The following is an 11,384-nucleotide window of genomic DNA, read 5'->3' on the forward strand; positions in this document are numbered from 1 at the left end:
AGTTTTAACAGATAAAATCAATCGAAATTCTTTGAAGGGATCATATTGGCGCTAACCATGGCTACCTAGATCGAGTGGTTTATTTTTTTTTTACTTTTTGCAGACGTTTTGCAGATTTCACCAACTTTTGCAAACTATCTGATTGATTTATTTTGTAAAAATCAGTTTTTACGTTTTTAGCTGGCTTTCAAAGCTAAAACTATGGGCTTTAAAATTGTCAGGCTTTAAAAAATAAAGACATTGAGAAGGTTTTTTTTTATAACATTTTATAAATTTTTATATCACACTTCTCAATTTTACTGCGTCTCCAAGACAATCTAAGCTGCTGCATCATTACCAGTCGGTGGAATATGAGAAAATATGATTTTAGAAAATGTCAGTCAGATAGCAACAGTCATCAATTATGCAAAATATGACAAATCAGGCGCATCTCCAGGTAGCCATGCACTACCTAACTAACACATGCAATGCAAATTCTGTTTGTAAGACCCAATCCTATGAAAATAATTTTGCTAGACATGCGCACTTTACAAGATTTTTTTCGTTTTTGCATGGTAACGGTTTGACCTTCAGGCAAAGTGATAAAAATGTGTGCTCCTGTTAGTTTGCTCATTTAACGTTTCATTCAAAAGCTCAAAGGTTTTACTCTAAGTACTAACTGCTAACCATACCTAATTCTAAAGCGCAGTGATGACCATTTTGTGCAGCAAAAAAGACATAACAAAACATAACAAAGTTTTCATGCTATATTTCATTATGTAATAGTTTTCTAAGAAAGTGTACAGTGATAAAACTTCCTTAGAATTTGGTATGGTGCTAACAATTAATGTTGTCTGTGCATTTCATTCCAGTATGTTGAATCTTGAGCAAACGTAAATATTAATTGTTATAATTGTTAAATTTTTACTAAACTTTATCGAATTTATCAGTTTGTGCTTTTCAGTCCGGAGTGTCGTTAGTATACAGTTACAGTTATAGTGCAAAGTTAAATTTACCTTACAATTTTCATTTTATGTATATTGCAGATATGTAGTTCCTGATGAGGACACACGTACTTGTCGAAAACGTTAGAGTTTATTTTTAAATACAGTATGTTATATTCGTGTATGTAATACATCATGTTAAACCCGCTGAAGCTACTTTGTTTTATTTCTCTATGGTTCAACAATAAAGCAAACTCGCTACCAAAGCTTTAATGAAATTACACTTTTCAATATACTGTATGTTGATGCCAATCGAGGGTGTAGTGTGACGTAAAGTAAAAGTGTACTGGTTGATTTTCCTGCCAATGGATCACAGTCCTTTAAAATGAAAGCTGTAGCAAACTACAGTATATTTGCTTTTGCCAGTTAGAAAATATTCACAAGACTAGGCATACATTTAGTTAGACCACTGAGCTACTGTAAGTGAAGAGATGAGGGTCCGTTTTTTTTTTACAGCAGTTGTATGAAACCAGGCTTTTTCGACTGAGATTTGTAGGTGAATTGGTAGGCAAGGCAAAGTGAGTTGAGTAAATGTTGTAATGTGTGCCTCATTATGTATTCTGTTCATAATTTTAATGTTTTGTTTATAAGTTTCGGTGGCAGATGACTTTGATGACCTTTCGGTCTTTTGCTTCCATCTTTATTGTGTTTTGTAAATTTTTGTTTATTCGTCAACAAAAAATAATAAACTGAACTGAACTGAATTTATACATTGAATAGACAGGCATAAAATGCCTGTATACTCTTATAGATAAAATTGAAGCATAAATAATATTTGTTTTTCATTGTACTGATCTTATTGTACCAAGATTAGATTATTTTTTAGTTGTATTAAGTCTTGCGCCCGGTAATAGAAGATTTAGATTAAGTGGACCGGAAGGCGAGGAAGCCATCTTTAGACTGTCAATGCAGTAAACATGTAATGTAACGTTGATTATATCGTTAAAGATCATGAAAAACGTGCTCATAAAAATTATTCAAGAACTACAAACATAACGATACTTTTGTTACGTACAGAAAAGGTTTAAAAAAAGAGAATTATGCCTGAGGCTAAGAAACTTCCCATTTTCAAGCTTCATCATTCATTTAAACTCGCTAAAATTTAAGAAAAACAACTTCAGGGATCTTTGATGTTTTTGCGTTAAAATGAAAAGCTGTTGAAGGGGGCTACAGTAGTCTACATGCTATCTTTTGATCTTGGTTTGCCGCTTATAACTGCTTGTATGCTTTGCAAAATGTAGGTTAGGTTTAAAAATGACAAAATCAGCTTTTGTACTGAATAAGGATTTGTGTCAAGAGGTGACCTCTTTTCGGTGACGCCACAATCGTGGGGTAAAAATTGAAAAAAGGGATTTTCATAAAAAACCCCATTGTTTATTGAAGTACTGTAAATAGTAGCTTAGTAAACGCTTCATTTTCTACCTTCATAGTTCCATTTTATAGATTGAAATTTTCGATGCAATTTTTATCAATGTTCATTGTTGTGGAATGAAATGTTATCACCCGTTGCTGTTGCGATCTTTAACTAACCTAGTGTAGGCTACTTGACTCGATAGAGTTACAAGATAGATGTATCACTCGGTCACCATAAAGTACTGTACAACAAAAATATTGTCTACGTTGTATGCACATCAAGCATGCGTCAAAAGCCAAACTAAATCTTTTTAATAAAAAACAAAACAAAAAAAACAAAAAAACACAGTTGATCTTTTCGAAGTGTTTTGGTCACTCGCAATTTTTTTTTTCTTCTGCTCAGTAATACTGTACTTTCAATTCTGCATTATCACCGTCCAGGAAATCTATTTAGGGCAAAGACTTAGTAGGCTAGTCCTTGGAATCACAACAACTCTATTTTATCACAAAACAATAAAAGGGGCGTTAAAGACATCGATGCTCTTGATAATATCAATGTTACTTTTTAAAAAACTATGTAGCATGACAATACATGGATTGAAAACTGTATATAAAGTTGCCTATTTTTTATGCTTTTTTGTTACTTGGAGATCTTGTTCACATCAATTCATCGCTGTACAATGAAACTGAAAAGTCAACAAATGTAAATTTTCAGAATTACAGTGCATGTAAGAAACATTACTTTAAAAGTGCAAAATAAGTAGCTTTTGTCTTCATAGACAAGTATGTTAATGCATCGTTTATGTTACATTACATAATAGTAATGATTACATGCATAAATTTGAATACAAAAAATCAAATTTCTATTCTGAAAAAACTAATTCTTTTGAATGTTTAAACTACCTAAATGTTCAGGTTTTGATCATAAGCCAGTAAACGTGCATTATTTTTCTATTTTTAGAGTGGTCAGCTCTTGACTACAAGTTCTGGCCATACATACAGCACAGTATTGTCAAACATGTAAGCTTGCTGTTCTTTTTTTTTTTTTTATCTTCTAATTTTAAACCAATAGCTCTTCTAGTATTACAACGAAATGTTTGCAAAAATGTCATCTACTAACATGTGATAACTTTTAAAAAAGGACTTTTGAAGGCACAATTTTTTATTTGCATTTTTAAAAGTAATATTTTTGGACTCACTTTTCCGAAATCTCAGTTTTGCCACGATTTTAAGTAAAAGCTTTTTAGTTAATTGATTCCAAAAACTCTTTATGCGTGAAAACTGCTTTTATTGTGTCAAGTTAAGCATACCTTGTATATCTGGTATTCTATTTCTGACTGATTGACATTGTGAGTAATATTATACACACAGAACTAACTCTTTTTCTGCAAATTACAGTATATCGCTTCGGAGTTTTCTTTCTAACTATATAGCCAAGTGGACCGATTAAAATAGGTAAATTTCATGCAATGTATTCGGGAGATGTAAGTTTGTAACTTTATTTAAAAAGGAGATTTCTCCCTCGTATAACTTCTATCAATGTGTTAGTAATGTAACATGGTAGTTAAACAGAAATAGTATTGTGATACTGTTCTGCGCAATAAAACACTGCATGAAAAAAGCATATCTTGTTGAATATATTGATGTAGTGTGCGCATCAGCAAGTAGAAGAACAATTTAACAAAATTTTCTAAAAGTTAATTACTAAAGGACCAGTTTTAAAAGCATGTCAGAAAAATAAATAAATTCAGTTTTAAACGCTTTTCCATGTTTTGAACATTATATAAGAAAGCTAATAGGAGGCTGTAGTAAATGCATAGTTTATTTTCGGTCGATTTTTTATGGATTTGTTTGAAAACTCACCCCTGAAAATGTTACGTTACTTTTGATTTGTGACTTTTCTTAAACAATATTGTTATTGTTTTTGTTTCAGGAAACAACAAGGTTTATTTTGTTTCTGAGAAGAACGTTACCAACTGCCGGCTTTTCAAATAATGGAGCAAGAACTTTTAGCCAAGATATACTTGCTCCAATTCAACTTACTAATTCCTAGGATTTTTTTCAAAATCTTGTCCACATGAATTTCTTTATTTTTAAAATTGTAAACACTACAAACTATTTATAAATTTACTTCCGTGTTTAATTGATGGTAAACTTTTAAACTTTAACTGTAATAGACATGGACTGCCATTTTCTACATCAACAGTTAATTATTCAAATATCGCATGATCTGTTTACTCCTCTGCAATATTGCTAGATCAGATTTTGATCGGTTGATGCAACGTCTTATATAAGACGCTTAATCAAGACTAAGGAAAAACATTTTATTTGCCACTAGAGGAGCACCTGAGCGTGTCAAAGTTAGTAATCACTTTGCGTTTTACCGCAAAAATTGTTATCAAAGATTTTACTTGTTCATGAAGCTTTTCCTATTCAAATTTTTTTAACTTGAGATCGACCAACGTGCCGTTCGATTAAGTAGTCTGTTGACCAAGCAACATACATGATTTACGAAATAATCTAATCGTGATGTACGTTCATCACGTTTAAAGTAGCTTTAGAGTTTTACAAGTAGCACTTTTCACAAAGGTCTTTTGTTTTTGTGATTTTTCAAAAAATGCGCAATTGCTAAATGCAAAGTGTTGCTTTCTAAGTGAAGTTTGAACGCTTTATTGTAAGCTGTATTTAGCTAAAGTTCAAGCGGTTTTATTTTCGATTTTTTCGTAAACCTAAATTTGATTTTAAAAAGCGTAAAACATGAGTTGAACAGCATAATTCTTTTAATGCCTTTTAATTTTTAGCTATGTCTACCTAGTTTATCTTAAACTGAGTAAAGGTTACGGACTTTTTTATTGTTTACACTTTGCAGTGACCCATATAACACAGGCCAACAAAAAAGATAAAAAATTTTGTGTCTGCAATGTAAGATGTGATTTGGGGTATATTGAGGCTGCTGATTTCAAAAATCACATCAGATTTTACCCATCACATCAGGTTTTTGAGATTTTTGCATGATATTTTTTCTCATAATATTGGCTATTTGGCCGAATTTTCTCTTCCTGTTACCGTTTTATAAAGACTTTATGAGCCAATAGTGTTTGAAAATTTGTCATATTCATGGAAATTATTTTATTTTGTAACATTTGGAGATGTATGATGACACCATGACCATTGGAGTGACCGACCTACCTTCCGAAGGTACACTAGTCAGAAGCCCCCTTAGCTAGATGGTCCACTGGTCAAAAGAGTCACCTAGACCATCTGGCTAGTGGACCATCTGTCTATGGTAGACCATCCAATTTATGTACCTTTTGAGAACTGTCCATAAACCACCCCTTACAGGCAGGGTTACATTTCTTTTCGCCTGAATGCTTAGTACCATTCTACTTTTTGATATATAACATCGGTTTTATCTTTTTCGCTGAACGTGAAGATTTAAGCTTATGTGATACTTATCTATGACTCATTCTTATTTGAATTTTCATGTATTCAGATTTTTCATATTAGCAAGGTGTTAATTCTGTTTGTGGTGTGAATAAGTAGCAGAATGACATCTTCAAAAAAGAATGAAAATGACCCTGATGTTCTTCGTTACATATGTGGCAGTTATAGGCTACTGTTCCTAACCAAAGGCAAACCATAACAAGTTTTGTGAAACAAGCATATCTTACATAGCTACTTTAAAATTCGCCTGGGTGATCAGGACAAATCATGGGCTCCACACATGCTGCATGTAAAGCTTGTGTGGAAAACCTAAGACGATGGATCAATGGAAATCCAAAAGCCATTCACAACTTTCACAAAAATCATGCATGTGAAAGTTTGTCCCAAAGTAACGTTTCCCAAATGTGCATGTGAATTTCCTTTTTCTGTAGAATTGAACCTATTTTTAAGTGTCTATTCTATTCAATTTCTTCAATTTTTATTTTTCTTTGCTGGCGCAAACATAAGAGCGAATGACATTACAAACACACAACTGTAGCACCAACAAAAGGAAAAGATAGCAAAACCAAAAGGTTTAAAATATTTATTGGGGATTTGCAAAGCCACCAAACCTACTTAACACGAAAAAAATAACAATGTAGCCTACTCTTGTAAAAAAAATGACGCTGAACATTTAGTGTTAGCAGATAAACTTGGAAGAATTGGGTTCAAGTTACCACACTTCAATAAAATTAAAAATTATATAAAACAGGTCTTGAAATATTTCAATGTTTTCACTAATATTATGTTTGTATCTCTTGTGTACACTTTAGACTTTATCGTGATGAATTTAGACTTTATCACAGACCTTGTTGACAAAAAAAGAGTTCAAATTCCATGAAACGACATTGTCTACCAATATAGATCAGGAGTCGATTTCACCCATTTTTACCAAAACAGCATTCAAATATCATAAAATCCTGATGTGATACAAAAAATCTGATGTGATTTTTGAATTCAGCACCCAAAATATACCCTAGAATGACATTTACTATGCTGACACAAAAAGTGTGTTGGCTTGGGTAATCAATCTTTAAAAAAAATACAAAACAGATTAACCGGTTTTGTATGGTTAGAAGTTAATCTGAAATATTTTTAATTGCTGCTTCAGGTATGTTCTACGACATTTTATCTGTTTTTCAAAATGTCCATAAGTTGTTCTGAATTCTAATTTACCTTTTGGCTTATATCTTTAAATTTTTATTGACCAGTGATACTCAAACATGATTCTGTGCAAATCTCAACAGGTTAAAAAAAAAAAACGAGAAAAACTCAAATTGACAAATTCACGTTGATTCCTTTTCTTCTTCAAGGTTTATTATACACTAAAGCTGATCATTTTATCATTTCACCGCTCAATATTCATTCGCCCTTTTCTGGCACTGCAATGAACGACCTTCAGAGCAGAAATTCTTTCATCTCAATGTGAAAAACTAAATATACTTTTGTGGATGCAGTGATGTGGCCTGCAGTCTTTTTCCAAGTGCCTATCACAACAATATAGCGATTTTGTTGACCATTAGTGCTTGGAGAGAAAAAGTCTAACGTCCATGAAAAGATTGCAGACACTGCTCTCTATTCATAGTATAAGTCTAACTAGCCATCAAGATGTTTTCTGGAAGTTTTCTGAGTAAAAAACTGGCATTTAGCTGCAGTAGGTATTGCACATGTTAGCATATCAAGTATAGTTGAAGTTAGTCCATGGTGATGCTCATGTTGATTTGGGCATGTGATATTACGAGAGCCAATCGAGAAACTTTCAGCTGGAAGAATGAATGTTCTGGTCTTGACAAAGTCAATGATTGAGCAAACCATGTCCCAAAGTTATCTGCAAGTAAAAAGTGCAAAAAAACGCCAGCATTGCGACCTCACAAGAAATCGTCATGATCTCAAGTCAATTAAAACGTTTTATTGTAAATTTCTCAGCATATTTCTCGGAGAAAATTTTGCTTTTCTTTGAAGAAAAATAGTTCTTTGTAGATTCAGCAGAGAGACGGTATTTTAAAATAACCAAACATAGAGATATTGGCAATATCTCTTCAGGTATGTTCAGTAACGATGAATTGTTGCATAACACTTTTTAAGTACATAGTTATATTATAAGCTGTTTATCATTTAAACTAACTTTCACAGTACTTGTTAAATTGCATAACATTGTCACGAATTTCGTGCTAATTAAAGTGAGTGTACAATTCAGTGTAAACACCAAGTACTCAAAAGCTTGAGATATGACAATGCTAGATGATATAATCGATGTTGCTTATGCAAATTAGACTGATGCCAGCAAGACACTTTGAAGGAATCGTCTGCTTTAATTAATTTAAAAGCTTAAGTAAAGTAGATGTATTCTATATCTTACACAAGATTAAAAAATGCAGTTGACATGTATTAAATTCCCGCACTTACAGATTTTGTTTTCGAAAATAGTACGGTATCAACAGCGCTTTTTAATGTAGCAGTGCATTTCACTGTGTGTAATTGTATCTTGCGTTCTTGTTTTTTCATCGGAAATCTTCATCACTTTCTCTCGGAACTTCTTCATCTCTGGACTCGCTACGTCGCCTTATTGTTTTGTAGGCCTAGTATAAGATCACTGACAAACCAGGATTGATCATGGAGGATGCGTTCAACAAGATGGTCTATACATAGAGACATTACATTATGGGACGCGCAACTCCGCATTTTTGGAAACATTAGAAGGGTTAATTGCCTATTTGACAATTTTTACGCCTCGCTAAAAGTTTTTTTTTTACAAAAAAAACTAAACTGTTTTTTTAACACCAACAACTAATTGCACTTCATTTATATAACTCTTGAACAGTGCTTTATCTTTTTAGTCAGAAAAAAAGACGTAACCCTTCTAGTGTTGCAGATAAGCTAAAAACGGATGTTTTTTCTATTCAAAATAGTTTGAGGTTTATTTCAAAATATTAAGATTCTGAACATCGAGCTATGGTTGTGCCACTTATGTAGATAGACTTTTAATCAGTCATTCTAGAATCGTGGTTCTCTCACGTTTGTGATTAAAAGAAACTGATGTATGTTTGTTACTTGTATTTCATGCTACGATACACCAATCACTTGTTAACATGAACGATTTAATACAATTTGCCCACAAAAGATTTCACATACTTGCAGGAATGGTACAGAGAAATTGATGTTAAATTTAACCTTCATAGCAATTAACGTTTAAAAAAATGAACAATAACCTTATATATTAAATGACGACTGAAAATCGGAATGTCAGCTACCCTCTATGAAATAAACAGAAAATGCATGCCAAAATTGTCTGGCTCATACAGCATTGCAGGCATCCCATCCTTGCATTGCATCCTTGCATTCCCATCCTTGCAGGCATCCAACCTGCTGAGCTTCGCCGTAAAGGAGCCATGATTTCCCTTGCTCGTCGCGCACTGGACCCCGACCACCTCTTCTACAGTACATTCCAGCGCTTACCTGGAGGACAGCAGCGACTGAAATTAAGACGCCCATTTGCGCCCGCCGCACGACAGCTTCCAAACAACGTTGAAGATCTTGGAATCAGTGCGGCACAGTGGACGAACTACACATGGAACATGGAGTGGCAAAACAACACCTCCCGACTCCGTGATTTCCTACCCGACGTCGATCCCCACCCTCCGGGAATGTCCCTCGCAAGACTTGCGTGGGTCCGGCTTAACCGCCTATGAACCGGCGTCGGTCGCTTTCGTTCAAACATGTGCAGATGGGGCCTGGCTCCCTCACCGGGATGCGAGTGTGGTGCCACAGACCAGACAGTAGACCATGTCGTCCATGACTGCCCAATCCATCAACCACCACATGGAACGCTTAGACTGAAGGCCCTGGATGATGAGACTGTCGAGTGGCTGATGACCTCATGCCCAAACATATAGTCCGGAGGAAGACAGCTCATACGACGAAGCATAAAAATAATAAATAGGCGTCTGTTTTTCGTTGGGAACAACTACACTGTAAGTGTTCATCAATGGTTATGATCCATCCCGGTGTGTAGTTGCAGAAGATGCTAGAAGTAAATAAGGAGTTGAAGACTCAAGAGTCTCTCGAATATGCAAAAATTTCTCTGGTGCCAATCTCTGACTTTGTTGTCAAAGTTCAGAAATTTAGTTTCAACGAAAAAATCGCTCGGCGTTATGACAAAAAATAATTTTGCATCTTATTTCTTGCTCCACAACAACTCATCCGGGTGATTATTGCTGTATATTTCCCTGGCATATTGCAAGCTATGAATGCCTCTAGTGTTTCCAAAGACAATAAAAGTCGTGTTTACTTTTTTGGCTTCTCTTGTGGCGTGCTGTGCTTGTATATTTTTAACTTTCTTTATCATTGAACAATTCCCAGCATTTATGGGAACTTCTAGCAATGTTGGGTTGAAGAGCAGAATTGATTGGTTTCAGGTTTGGAGCGCTCTGGTAGACAACAAAGGAAAGAACTTTCTACGTTTTTTGAATATTGCACTGAACCTTTAGTCGTTTCTTCATCAGATGTGCTACTAGAATCATTAGGATGTTATAACTCTTCTTCATCACTTTTTCCATTCAACCCATCATTGTTAGAGTCCTCCTGCATGCATTCGTATAAAACCTTCATCAATGGAACACTTTCAGTTCTCCCCCCCCCCCCCCTTTTTGTGATGTAAGCCTTCATCTTATTTTGACAAGTGTCTAGCTATTTATCAATAAGTTGAACCTTTAGAATTCACATATTTTGCAAAGTGCATGTCTAAATTTTTCTGCTCCTAAAACACCTTGCAGCAAAAAATTACCCTAAATCGTTATATTTACAATTCAACTGTTGTTATTCTTTTGTGATGTCATCAAAAATACCATATCTACAAACGCAGCTGGTGTCGACTTCGAGATCTTGTTAGACTATATACTCCGAAAAAAAAAACATGTTTTATTGTGACAATGTTAAGCTGGTGCAATTTCATGAAACTATTGAAACCCATGGCAATAGGAAAACAAATAAATGAAAAAATCAGGTGCCGAAAACTATAAATTGTCGATTTTGATATCTCTGTTGTTCTAGTGGTAACTCACCTGGGAAAGTAAAGATTTTTTATGCTATTAGAAAGAAAAGAAAAATTTCCAGCAATTTCAGTGTTAGCAAGTCATGAATTATAATCTAATGTAGGGATTTTAGTATTGAAATAAAACCTAGGTTTAGAATTTTCTTCCTCGCGATATAAGAATAACAAAATCATAAAAGCTAATATAAATCACGATAATCATAGAATTTTCATTAAGTTTTTTTTGTCTTGGTTCTATTATGACTTGCTTGAAATTGTTAGTCAGTGAAATATCTTGTTTCATTTTTAATGGTTTTTGTTTATTTAACAAATTTAGTTTAGTTTGATCAAAAACTATTGTTTTATAGGCCCGACCATAGCAGACAAAAGGAAAAAAAGCGCAGTGTGTAAGAGTACCAATGTTTTTCTTGTTTTTTCGGCTTACTAATTTCTCCAAATTGACAACTAAACAGTTCGGAATAAGGTTTGGAAGGAGCAGTTAAATCGGAGTTTTTCCGGACTCCAATTTTCTATTG

This window comes from Aplidium turbinatum, chromosome 3 (assembly GCF_918807975.1).
Source record: "Aplidium turbinatum chromosome 3, kaAplTurb1.1, whole genome shotgun sequence".
In the NCBI taxonomy this organism is placed as follows: Eukaryota; Metazoa; Chordata; class Ascidiacea; order Aplousobranchia; family Polyclinidae; genus Aplidium; species Aplidium turbinatum.